Raw genomic sequence first — 13,731 nt, 5'->3', positions numbered from 1 at the left:
GGTACTCTTGCAGCTTTATATAACGCATAAAGCTGACAACCAACGTGACGACTCTCATCGCATGTTCGAACTTCATCATTTTGGCACAAAGCGCTTTCTGGTGCCGTACGCAGTGATATTGCTTCAGTTCCACGCCAGTATACGTTTGGAGTAAAGCAACCGCTCCATTTCTTTGCCCAATCATAGCTGGGGCTCCATCGGTGCATACACCTGCGAGTTTTTCCCACGCTAGCTCGGGCGTATTGACGACGTCTTTGACCTCCTTGCTTATCTCTTCTCCAGTAGTCCGCCCATGCATTGAACAAAGCTCTGCCAGTTCCTGAGTTACCTCCAAGTTTTCATTGACACCACAGATGAAAACAAGCAGTTTAGTAGTATCCTCGACATATGTCATCCAAAGCAAGGTGCACAAAATGACCGCAGCTCTTCTCCAGCTGTTTTCATAGGTCGTCTGCTTTATCGTGTACACGTCGCTAAACTGTAAATCTTGATAAGCTCAGATTTTGGAAAAGTGACTTCGTGTCCGGGCACATTTCTTCAGAAGCAACCAGAAGGCACTTTTTTACGCAGTCATCATCAGTAAACGGAATACTTAAACAAGATATCTGTCGAGATATTCGAAAACAAGCCCTCGCAGCTGCTTCAAGCGTGTTTTTTGCTTTTGTAATAATTTTTTGCTCAGCAGGTAACTTCCACTTTTAGTTCTCAGATTTCGTTAGCCTCTCAGAATCTGAAAGGGCGCTGAAATCGCGGGCGTGTTTGGTCTCGCAGTGGCCACGGATGTTGTACTCGTTAGGCACGGCGAGAGACTCGCGACAAACAAGGCAGATGCACTTTGATGTATTCTCAATGAAGAAGTTCCTGTATGTCCACTCGTGATTGAACTTCCGGCCCTCCTGGTCGATTTTCCTCTTCTTTGGAAGAGCACTCATAATTCACGACCAACAAGCTTCTTTCAACAAAAGCAGGATCCCATCTCGTATTTTCCCCTTTTGCATTGACCTGGCATTGTTCATGTGGATGGATGAGCGGATCGATGGGTGTTAATGGCTATACCCTTGGTAACGGGAGGTAGCTTGCGACACCTAGCCTAAGTCTTAAAACACAAACATATGTTTTCTCCCGCCCGTTTTATCCAATTTTTTTTCCAGCTAACTATCCCAACAGGAAGGGAGAGGGTTGATAGGTTACGTGGGGAAAGAGAGAAGGGGTTTTGACGAGAGAGGTCAATAATTCTTCGCGTTCCGTGTAGAAACATTTTCAGACAGAACCACACCATGGATATGGACAGCTGAACACGCTGTCTTATTGATGTCTGCGGGATTAGTGGAGAGAGAAAGTTTGAACTGAGAAATCGTAGTTCCTTCGCTGAAGACTGAGAAAAGTAGGTAAGAGGGTTTCACTGGTGCTTGCCAAGCGGAGCGGGCGCTTGGTGTTTTGAATGGCGTAGTAAGCAACTTTCTGCAATGAGCCGAAACGTGGGCCGGAAACAAAGCACGCGCGGGCCGCATGCGGCCCGTGCGCGCTTTGTTTAAGTATATTTTTATGCTAGCCATGTTAATGAACTATGACTCGTTGTACAATAGAGCGAATGCCATTTTGGTTAATGCTCTTGATTTTCTGCATTTTTCTGTTGTGAATTTGTTTCAACTTTAAAATGGTCCTTTTATGGAAGAACCACATCAAAGCAATTTTTGTTGATAGTTCAAAAACCGTAGGACTTCTCCAATGAAACCTTAGATCTGCACCATCGCCTGTCCGCATGCTGACAAAATACACGCTCCTCAGACCAAAATCGGAATATGCCGCCTCTATCTGGAAGTTTCATTAGGTCTACCTTAACAATCATCTTGAAGCTATTCGAAACAGGGTTACTCGGTTAATTCTCTCCACATACAACCTTTCTGTCAGTGTTTCCGCCTTAACAGGTCAACCAACCTTTGTGCCCCTACAGCTTCGTAGAAAAGCCTCGCAGCTCTGCATTCTTCATACAATTTATTATCATTGTCCCGACCTTGAAACAACCTTATTATCATCTCCCGACTGAACATAATCTCGCCTTAAGAATGCCTGTACCATCAAAGGCATTTCTGGCTCGACAAACGCCTTCAACCCATCATTCCTTCCACAAGCCACCAATGACTGGAGCAGCCTCCAATCTTACATCGTCACCGATGTCGCACAGGAGAAATTCTAGCCTCCTCTTCGATCACATTGTTCGTGCTTTAACACTTGATGCTCTTGAATAGTTACTGATTTATTCTGAATTATTTTTGTGTCTGTATTGCAATGTATGGTATGAATGCCCCTAGCCCCTCCCCATTATGTAATGCCCTAAACGGCCCCTTGTGGCACGTTCACACTGAAAGCGGATCTACGCGTTCTTATTCGCAAAGCGGCTGAGATCGAGAGCGGTCGGAGCGCGTTTTTGCCAACCGCTTTCGCGAACCACGACGCTGACGTGACGTCGGTGGCTCTCGAAACGAGGTGGCATCTGTCGCTCGTGAGGCCTCCAAGGTGTGGTACTCCTAGCGTTGCAGGAAGAAGAAACGCGATGTTCATGTCCATCACTTAAATCAGCCGCGAGAATATTTGATTCCTAATATTAACGTGCTTCGCACCGGTGATTTGGTTCGGGTTAGAGTATGTTTATTATTCGGGTTGCCAAAGCCCGTCACCTGCTGCCTGTTAGTCTCTGCCCGTCGAATGTCGGAATCCGCCCCTTATCGACTGAAATGGCACCTGTCGTACACACTAAGTCAGTCGCGTAAACTACTGAAAGCCTTCGACACCATGCATGACCACCACAAAGGCGGATAGAGACGTCATGAGCCTCATTCCGTAGCCAAAACACTACCGCGTAGCTGGCAAAGTACCTGCGCTAGCTCGACCTGTAACGTTTACTACTACCAAACGGAATAAATAGAACCTACCGAAGAAATAAAATCTACGTACTAGACATTCCATAGATAATCCATACGGCGTTTATTTGAACTTAACGTTAAAGAAACACTAGACTCCATCGTCGTACAAGTGACGAGAGGAGAGTCCGCCTCCATGCGAAGACACGACCGGCTAGAACCAAACACATTCCTCGCACTACGGTCCGCCAGTACCGCTCACAACTACGAACATTTTAAAAACGAACGACAAGGGTGAGAAACTGACCCTCTAGTCCTAAAACCAGGTCCGCTACTCATGCGGGAAGGGTCCACTTCAAAGAAACGGACGGGGGCATCGTCTTCTGAAGTCGAGGGAATCGCAGGCGGGTTTTGCGAGTCCATGTCTCTTTTTTTGCCTGAGCCCGTGATGCGTGCGAACAGACTGAAGAAACAGCATCAGATTGCCAAAATAGTAAATGTTGGCTTTCGATCGTGGATTAAACTGGAATTTAGGTTGCAAACCAAGTTTGCCAAACGCAAGTCTCAAAAGATCAGGCGGGATCGATCGCCGAGAAACCGCCAAACGCGTCTAGTTGCGCCTGAACAGGGTTGCTCGCGAACCGCATCCTAGACCGCTTTGCAAACTCATATCAACCGCCGGTGTAAATTCGCCTTTAAGGTGCAATAAATAAATACTCATTTTCCAACTAAAAACTCTAAGACGCCTGCAAAGGAGTCCGTACCGAAAAGCAATTGAAATTCGGAACATCCGCCAAACGTTCAAACTTATTATATAAACGCGTTGGTAATTATTCCGGAAAAGTAAAAAGAGAGTTTAACTGAAACCAAAGAATATTTTTGGTTTTTAAATCTCACGATAAATATGCCCCGCAATGTTGGTTTCCTAAAGAGAAGGCTTCGGTGCTATATTTCTTTGTTTCTCGAATTCCCTAGATTATCGGTTGTTTTACGCGGTGTTATACATACTTTGTTCACCCGTAGGCTGAGACTGAAGCCAAAGCTACAAGCGCGAGCTAGCCCGCGCTCCTGGCTTTGAGATAAGCATTTCTAGCAAAAGCGCTTGTTCTGCGGTAGAACGCTTCAAAGCCGTGACCTCGAGCTCTCGTACTTGTCGCATTGGCTGCAGCCCCAGCTTAAGGGTGAAGTAACGAAACATATTACTCATTACTTGCAAATAAAAGAAACGCGTTACCATTCTACGTTGCCGCAAAAAGACAGGAACGCGTTACAGTTACCGATAAGAAGTAATGCACGTTACCTGTTGGGTTACTTTTTTAATTATAAATTAACACGTTTTACTGTTTTGACACTACAGGTATGCATAAGCGCCATACTTCGAGAAACATGTTTATGGAGAAACTGAACATAATTATGTTTTCTTTCTTAGTGTTTCATCTACATACGCACGAGACAAAAAGTGTAAAGTAAATGCAAAACAAAATGAAAACCTCACATGGCTGAGCGCCTAAAAACTTGAAAAAAAAATTGAAGCGCAATTTTTTTTAAAGTCTTGCGGAGATAATGCGACGAGTGACGTAACTCTGGCATCCGTTACTGTTTTAAAAAATGTAGCGAGTACGTTACGCGTTACCGAAAAATATAACGCGTTATTGGTAACTTCGTTGCATGTAGCAAGTTACCGGCAACAGTGGTTTCTAGTATATATATATTCCAGCTAGCCTTAACCCGTGCGTATGTTAATTAGAAATCAAACAAGAAATAACATTTTAGTTGTATTTCGTATGTTTATTATTGCATTCTTAAATTAGACATATATACTTATCATGGTTACGTTATTTATGACCACAAAACGGTGTGCGTTTATTTAGTTTAGGTGAATGTTTTTTTATTATTATTTTATTACTGTACCGTGTTCTGTACGTGCAGGGACACTGGATCTTGACAAGCTTCCTAATGGAAGTTTCCTTTCCGGTGCTCTCGGCATAAATTTGTTGTAGTAAGGTATAGATATAGACACAGCGTTTTGAAAGACGTCGTTTTTCAGAAAAACAACGATAAGTTAAATGCGATAAGAGGAATGTTCGACCGGGTACCTATCTCTTATTCAAGCAATATTAAAGCGGCGTTAAAAAAAAAAAGAAAAAAAAAGAAAACATGGACTTTTCGGTAGGGGCGCAAACACGAGCAACGAGCTAAGAAAGCAAAAGCCGGCTCGGCGCCTTTAAGGCCGTGGGTCTCGCCGTTTCCGAGCTACAAATCCCTGGCGAGATAGCTTAAACACGGCTGGGGTGAGCGCAATCAGACGGAGGCCTATTGCTAAGAAAATGCTGTGTAACCGGAGCTTCAGTATGCTGGGTTCAATCCCCACTCCTGCCCGTTTCGATCTGGATGAACCTCGTATCGGCGTGCGGTCGTTTATCACTACTGCGTGACGCACGTTAAAGACCCCAGGCTAGCGGTTTGTACTGCACTGGCTAAATTTCTCATCTACAGCTGGGAGACTCGTCGCCCGTTGAGGCGGACCAAGTTCTAGGCTGTATAAACAAGCACACAACACATTTGCTTTTTTCAGTTGCATACTGAAATATATTATGCGGCCTAATAAATCTTGCCCTCCGTAATGGTTTAGCAGACAGACTAGGCTGATCTGATAATTTAAACGAAAACCTTTGTTCGTCGAAAGGGTGATTTGCTAGACGTCTCATTAACACGCTAAAAAAAGTCAGCAAGCAAAAACTAGAAAAGGCAGATTAAAAGTAGATGGGTGCCTGTATTTATGGTGTGAATTAAGAATAACAAAGTTAAAACTTTGAGGGGGCATGACCTCAAAGTTGGCATTTTGTTCTGGATACACAATTTCTTAACTTTAAATGTGTTCTCGTTGTACCCATATTGTTTATGTTACGCATGCTCGGACATTATATGTAAAGAATACTATAAAAGAATTCATCCATGTTTTTCACGCGTGTAAAAACAAACTTAGTAAATTTTTTTATCGTTTTTTATAGTTACTACGAAGTTTTAGCATGTATACTCCGCCGCGACGCATCGCAAACGCGAATCAGTGACCTTCACTTAATCAGTTCAAGAATTGATAAGGAAGGTCGGTGTCACAATTCATGGTCATACATACACTTTCAGTGGCGATAGATATCCATCATTTGCACCACTTAGACTACATGGCGATTGAATTATATGATATCGATAGCGCTATTCTAAAAGACTGACACGATTAAGCAACACGAGTCATTGGCGTTCCGAATGCATCACGGCGAAGCTTTCGAAAGTATAGTAGAGGGCCTAGATTTAAGTGAGGTAGCAACTCAAACCACGGAGAGCGTTTGCAATTTAATGGCGGATGCGTCCTGCGCCGATGGGTTGCGAGCAGGGTATAAGATAGACAGGTGGGGAAACGAGAGCCAAATGAGCGACCGGATTGTGTCCCTCTCGGTTTTCTCTTTTTCTGTGGCGCCATCTATGTGGAGCACCGCGAACTCTCACTCCGGGTGGGCGACCGGTGGCGACCGGCTAAACTGACGGAGATGGTTTCTCGTGGATTTTCAATGGAGGACTGTCGTGCTCTCGGTTTATTTTGCGCACTCTCCCATAGAATTCCATGCAAATCTGATTCCAATTTTTTTCCTCCCGCCGCAGCGCCATCTGTCGCAAATCGGGGGTACCCGCAAGCAGACGAGTACACAATCCGGTCACGGCGCTGCGATAGGCTTCTATGGGCCGTTTCCCCACCTGACTATCTTACACCCTGGTTGCGAGTGCCCATGTGCTGCGTTGTAGCTCGGCAAGAAGAAAAGCAGGCAGAAACGCTTGCAGCCGATAAACGCTTTCGGCACCCTCTCGCGGCTCGTATTGCAAACCAAATTCACGAGCGGTTTGATAGCCAAGTTGTACAATTTATGAAAATAGCTAATGTACTTGTAACTCACTACAATAAACTTATCGGGGTTTTCTTGGATCAACTGCAAAACCCCTTTTTTTTATTCTGTAGACTTTGGTACGCACTTTAGCTATTTAATGTTATATTGCGCCGTTATCAACCTTCTCGCAAAAGTTGGGGCGGTCAGTTCGACATCAGCGCACTGTACGTCGAACTGAAGTTTTGGGGTGGCGTATATGTGACTAGGGGTGTAAGAATATACCCTTTTTCAGGGTGTAGTCCGCCCTGGAAGTTCCCATCTGCGCTAACTCTACGCCCCCATAGCCTAGGTGGGACCCAGGGGGGGTAATACATGGGCAGTCGAAACTGGCCGTAGCAACCTTGTGCCGAACTTTGTCCTCGCATATCCGAGGTGGGACCCACCGCGGTACTACGTTGGCAGCACATAATGGGCACGCCCTCGCTGAGACCACGTGGGACCAACATGGGTTTCGTAGGGCCTACCCGAGCCTCGATTGCCCACGTAGGCCCACACCCCTTGTGCTACCTGGGATGTCATCACATTCATAAATGTGTAATTACGTTACCGTAATTATTTTTCCTGCGTTTCGTTTTAATCTAGTTATTTATCAGCATAAAAAACAGGAATAGTTTAGGGTCGCTGTTGAGACTGTTATATGTGCTGTGACTTCTATTTTGGCACGGAAACATATGATGCGGAAGGGCTTACAGGGAACAAACTACCGTCTCCCAAGCGGACGCACCGCGAATTATGACCGAAGTTTGGACGCGCCCAAATCGGGACGTGCTGCCTGAAATCACCGGTGAGACATGTCTTTATAAAAACAATGCTAACTGTGCCGCAAAACTTTGTAAACTCAACATTTATGAAAACATCACGCTCCTGTCATTCTATGCTAATCTCTAAAGTCCCCATCAAAAGAGATTTTTTCGTTTGTTTTTACGCAAAAACATGCTTTCAAAGCAGTGGGCGATTCTTTTTTTGTGGTTTAAGTATTTGTTAAATTACCTTGTTTGCGGATCTGCGAGGATGGGTCTGGGGCTTCACCACGCTTCAGTTTTTCCCTGCCGCTTTCGACCTACGGTGCTAATGAAGTATATGATTTGATTTAATGTGACTGGACTTGGAAAGAACCAGGTTTTTTCTGCTGTTCAATCGGCGTAAAAAGTTCAAAGATTTAGCGAAGCAAAACTGAAAGAGACACAGATATATCGAATGATAAAAGACTAATGTACTTCACGAAGGTGTGTAGCGAATAATCGTAAAAAATACCTTGCGCCACGTTCTTGTCTTATGCGTCCAGCACTTTTCTCCTGCCTCCAACCTGGTGCATCTCATTTGACTTCTTTATGCTGTCTCTGTACATGCCACATAGACCGGGTATATTTATTGAAACAAAGGACTCACTGATTCGTGAATGCAGTCTTTACCGTGCATTTCTGAAGCTCGGCGGATAATATACGAGCAGATGACCGTAATATTTTGTAGAGTAATTAACTAAAATTCGTTAATGAACTTTTTAATTAGTGGCCTTACAAGCCATGTTGCACTTGCAGTCTTGGAGGCTACTAACATCGAAGGCTTAGTAAATTTAGGCTACGTAAGAAGAGATAACCGGCTTTGAGATATTGGCCAACAAACATTTCGCCGTATCGTGTACGATTCGATAATTGGGTGCAGTGATATCATATTTTTGAGTTCTCAGCCTATACAGTGCAAAGTTTGACGGCGAATATCTCCAAACCGGTGGCTTCTGTTTACCTTTCGTAAATTGATTCAGCCTTCCGCGGTGGTAGTTCTCGAAGTTGCACTTGCAACATGGCCTGTATAGCTACTAATCAAAAAGTTGATTAACTAATTTTAGTTAATTGCCCTAACAGAATGATGGTCATTGGCTCGTATAATCTCCCGCGTAAATCTATCACTGACCGCGGAAATCAAAAAGATCTCTAAAATTGTAGCCGAGCAAGAAAGTAATTTTCTTTTAACATCGCTTTCAAATCAGCCGAAAAAGCTCAATACCGAAACGTCATTGCCGGTTCCGAAACGACATTCACGAAAATATGGTTTCTGTACCACATATGCGTCGCCGCGATCGAACAAATGTTCCGCCGAAATCGGGAGTATCAAAAAGGTACCGCACGATTTCGCCGATACCACGACAATATCGGCAGTATCAGAGTGGTACTCGCACAATTTCCCGATCCGACGCGAATATCGGCACAATACTGTTCAAGACTGGTATCGCTATAGTGGCACGAAATATGATCAGAGCCGAAATATTACACCAAGGTGAAGCCATGTATTCTGCTAATAACCGATTTTAAAGATGCGACCAGTTGCCCTTTAGCGGGCGGCAAGAGGGTTAGCTTTTAGGCAAGCAACCCTGGGCGACGATGTAACGAAGATTTCGTTGTGCTCTTCTACCTAAATCGCGTATTGCCATTTTTATGCACGCCTCCATTTCTCTTCTCTAGTCAGCGTGCACCGAGCCTTGTTGTCGAGAGTGAGACCGCTAAATACCAGGGCTGGGCGTCGATTAAAAGTTTTAACCCAATTAATCGCCACCCTTTATTCAATGAATTAGTCTATTAGTCGGTCTCGTTTATTTATATGCCTAATAATAAAAAAAATATTAAATTAATTTTTTTAGTTTCCTTTTGCTGAATGCGTGAAAACGGCACAATATGAGAACTTGGTTTTTGAATCAATAGTTAAGAATAGTTTAAAGACACTCACACAGGGGCATAGCTTGGGGCGGGGAGCTGGGGTGTGTATTGGGCTTCAGCCCCCCCCCCCCCCCCCCCCCCGAAATCCCGCCGACCCTACAATATACACAAGCATGTTGACCCCCACCCCCTCCCTCCCTCCGCACTTCAAGTTACAGAGATCCCAGCCACCTCACCCCCCCCTCCCCCCCACCCCCCGAAAAAAATTCCTGGCTACGCCACTGACTCACACTCACAGATTCTTACTTCAGCTGCATGATCGAGACAAAGTGGGTAGTAGGTATTCTCTGGCAAGAGCGACCTCCTTTGATCGTTTACAATGACCTCTCCTGTTCTAAACGGACACTTGATCGGCGTTGAAGTGGACGGGACACGTGTAGCTTGTTGCACTTGTCTGGAGTTACAAATCTCATCCATACAGTTTTTTTATTTTGAAATTTGACCTAAAGTTTCCCTTGATACAGGTGTACTCGCCCAGGTCTATGCGATGAAAGCGTCTAATCTTTACTTTCTTTTGGTTCGTCAAAATTTTACCGATTAACTGGTTAAAAAAGTTAAATCACGATTAAAGCATTAATCAATTAATCGGTAGGTTAGTCGATCAATTGCCCAGCCCTACTAAATACGTCTCACAACACTAACATCCCTATCGGCTCCCGCCCTTCGTGTGAATGCTTGAGTCGGGGAGGGAGTCCCGCTGGTTCGGCCGATCACTGACGTCACGCACGTCCCTGCCCGAGGAGCATTCCCCGTGTGAATACCCCTTTAAGTGTTGCCATCTCTCTCTAGCAGATAGTTTCGGTTTCACCGTAGACGCACAAAACCAAATTTTAAGCTTTGATATTTATAAAACTTCACACAATATCGAGAAAAAAAAAAGATATTATACTTCGTAATTCGGGGACACTGATTGAGCCGAAAGCGATCGTAATCCCTAATTGGAAAATTCGAACTAAGGGAGAGGAGAAGTTGAGAGCGCCCGAAAACGGCAGAGACCCAAGCTCTGGTTGGAATGACTATAATCAGGTACAACCTCAGAAGGACAGTGCGAGGAAGAAAAGGCCGGAAACAAGGAAAGCTGAAGGGGAGAGGAGTGCTTTTCCACAACGACTTTTCTCGTGCGCACCGTTTTCCCCCTGGCACTGTCTTTCTTATATTTCATCTGACTATAGTGGGTAGACGCAAAGCAAGCTGCATTTGTCGCTACCCAATGTGCGAACGCGTTCTAACGCCGAACACCGGCGTCCGGCGTTCCCGTTCGAACAGCGAGTAAACACAAATACTTTGCGTTTACCCACTAATCGTTCCAACCAGAGCTTGGGTCTCTGCCGTTCTTGCGCGTTCTCATATCCTCCTCTTTCTTTATACCCGTACGAAACTGCGTCCCTTTTCCGAAATACCCCAGTCTCGGGTTAAACAAAACTATGGTTTATTCTTGTCCCCGGGACATGCCACGCGCTGCCTTTCTTACCCTGTAGGAGACGCGTTCCAGGCACCACCGAGAAAGGTCGACTTTTCCGGGCTCCGCGAACCCCGGAGGAGAACGTGATCCTGGCGTAAACACCGCCTCGATCCGTCGGCCCGTCGCCGCACGTCCGCGGAGAGATCGGCGTCTCGTTCAACGAGCGGCGAATATCTGCCAGCCCTTTGTCCCAACATGGAGGTCGTCGTCGTGGGAGAAGTCATCGCCCCGGAAGACCTCAATGCGGACTGGATCCCAGTCCATACGGCCAGAAAGAAGGCTCGACAGCCGAAAGTACCATCACCGAAGCCATCGAACCCAGCCGAGCGTCTGGCTTCCCGCAGCTCGCCAAGGCCGGGCTGAAGACGCGCCCGCCGCAGCTCCCAAGACTACCTGACGACGACTACAAGATCGCCATTCGTCCACGTGGTGGCCTCAACCTAAGCTCCATGAGCACAGGCAAGCTGCAAGACCTTATCTTCAACGCTGCCCAGACCAACTACGACGCCGCACGAGCCGACCAAATCCGAATCAACGCCACCTCAAAACTCTATACTAATCAGCACCCCTCCGAAGAGCGAGCGCGCACGTACTTCAACCTTCACACCCTACGCATCGGGGAGGAAAACTATCCCCTGGCGACATACGTGGCAGATCCTGCCAACACCTTACGCGGAATCATCTTTGATGTTCCACAATACGATACACCGGACAACATCAGCCGATACCTAATCGACTACAATCACGACGCTGCTATTCTCCTTGCCCGCCGGATGGGAAAAACGAACTCTGTGGTAATAATCTTCGACAGCCCGGAGGTGCCTTACTGGGTCAGCTACCACGGGGCCCCCTACCGCTACGCACTCTTCAAACACAAGACGGAGGCCTGCAATATCTGCTGGAAGATCGGGCATAGGGCAGATGTGTGTCCCTCACCGAGAGCCAATAAGTGCCCACGCTGCGGAATCGACAATCCGCCCACTGACCACGACTGTGAGGTGAGATGCGCCGTATGCCGAGGACCCCATCCCACAGGGTTCCCCGAGGTGCAAGAAACGCTTTCAAGAACACCCTGCCATTCGCCGCCGTCAGGCACAACACCCGATGGGCGATTTCAGCAAAAGTTCAACCCCACCGCCCCCCCCCCCCCCCCCCCCACGTGGCAGGTCCAGGGAACGCATATCAGTACCCTCCGAGCCCGGATTCAGATCCCGGTCCCGTACTCACTCCAGACCCCGACCACAATCCAGATCCAGGTCCAAACCGCGCCAGTTCCCGCAAGACGAGCCGCCCCAACGACCAGCGGCCCCCAAACAGGTGAGCTGGGCTAACGTGGCCTCCGGCCCCACGGGTGGTGATGCCAGAGACAACGAGCTCGCGGCTCTACGGCGAGAGGTCCAAACCCTCACGAAATTAATCACTGCCGTTCAGAAGCAAAATACAGAATTACGAACCCTAATAAACAGAAGGAGGTTAACCCTCCAGCACCCGCTCCTATCCCTCTAACACAACCCTTTGCGGTCGCCATACCCTCACCTGATAGCGCCGCCCGGCCTACCAAGCGTAGAGTAATCGATACTAATGACGTCCAAATCGGAGACGAATTATGCCGACTCTTTCTTTCTCTCAGAGTCAATGACCGAAATGTCTCGCACTTTCAGTGCCAGACTACAAACCTTAGAGCAAAACGTTCACAGCCGTTTAACGGCAATCGAAGGCATTGTTTCAAAGCACTTTTCCGAATTGGCCCAACTCACCGGTGAAATGGACCAACTCACCAACCTCTCATCCCAGGCGGGGTCCTCCAATCCCCCACTATCCACACCCTACCTCCAACAGTGCATCCCTGAGTATGGCTTTACCTCTCCCCCACCCGCCACGCCTCAGTAGACACCAAACCACTATCTGGCAATGGAACTGCCGCAGCTTCCGACGGAAGCGTGGCAATCTCCAACATTACATACAATCCCTGGAAACACCCCCCAATATAGCGATTCAGGAAACCCGCGGCCCGGTCAAACTTGCCGGCTGTAGAACTTTCGAAAATCCTGATAATAAGGAACCCAATACCGCCATCCTCACACGTAGACATCTAACCGCTTCATACAAAAGCCTTGGCGGAGTTGACGTCGAGCACGACATCTTGGAGATCCTTCCCAGCGGAAAGGCGAACCCCGTCTCTATATACTAAACGTATACAGCCCCCCGTCGGCTCGCAAACACAGATTTGGCGTTCTCTTTTCCCGTGCCTTAAGGGAGGCGGGTCCTCATGGCCTGGTCATAGTGGGAGACTTCAATGCCTCCCACACGGCATGGGGTTACAGGACATGCACTCCCAAGGGTCGGGATATATAGACCCAAGCGCAACAACACCGTATCACCCTGGTAACCGACCCCCTCCAGCAAACACGAATAGGTACCAGCGTAACGGTCGACACGACACCGGACCTAACGTTCACAAACAACACAGCCCTCTTAAACTGGCGAAATCTCACAGAACCGCTAGGTATAGTGACCACTACATACTTGAAACCACGGTAGGGGGGGTGCCTTGGGAAATCCCGTCGCAACCACCTCCGCATTACTAAATGGGACGACTTTAGGGCCAGTAGAGAGGCATCTGCAACCGAAACCATTACCAACCTAGAAGGGTGGACCTCCACTCTCCTGACAGACATTCAACTGAACATTACGGACATCCCAGACGAAGCCCACTTAGAGGCAATAGACGCCCGCCTCCTTCATCACTGGGAGGCGAG

General features: G+C 47.1%; 1 pseudogene; it reads left to right on the top strand.

Moving 5' to 3' along the window:
• The first annotated feature begins 11,167 nt into the window (after positions 1-11,167).
• Positions 11,168-12,862, top strand: LOC115310397 (annotated as a pseudogene).
• Positions 12,863-13,731: the final 869 nt, after the last annotated feature.

This window comes from Ixodes scapularis, unplaced genomic scaffold (assembly GCF_016920785.2).
Source record: "Ixodes scapularis isolate PalLabHiFi unplaced genomic scaffold, ASM1692078v2 PGA_scaffold2__306_contigs__length_199485367, whole genome shotgun sequence".
NCBI lineage: Eukaryota > Metazoa > Arthropoda > Arachnida > Ixodida > Ixodidae > Ixodes > Ixodes scapularis.
The sequence above is the reverse complement of the archived record's forward strand: the minus strand, read 5'-3'. Positions and strand labels throughout refer to the sequence as shown.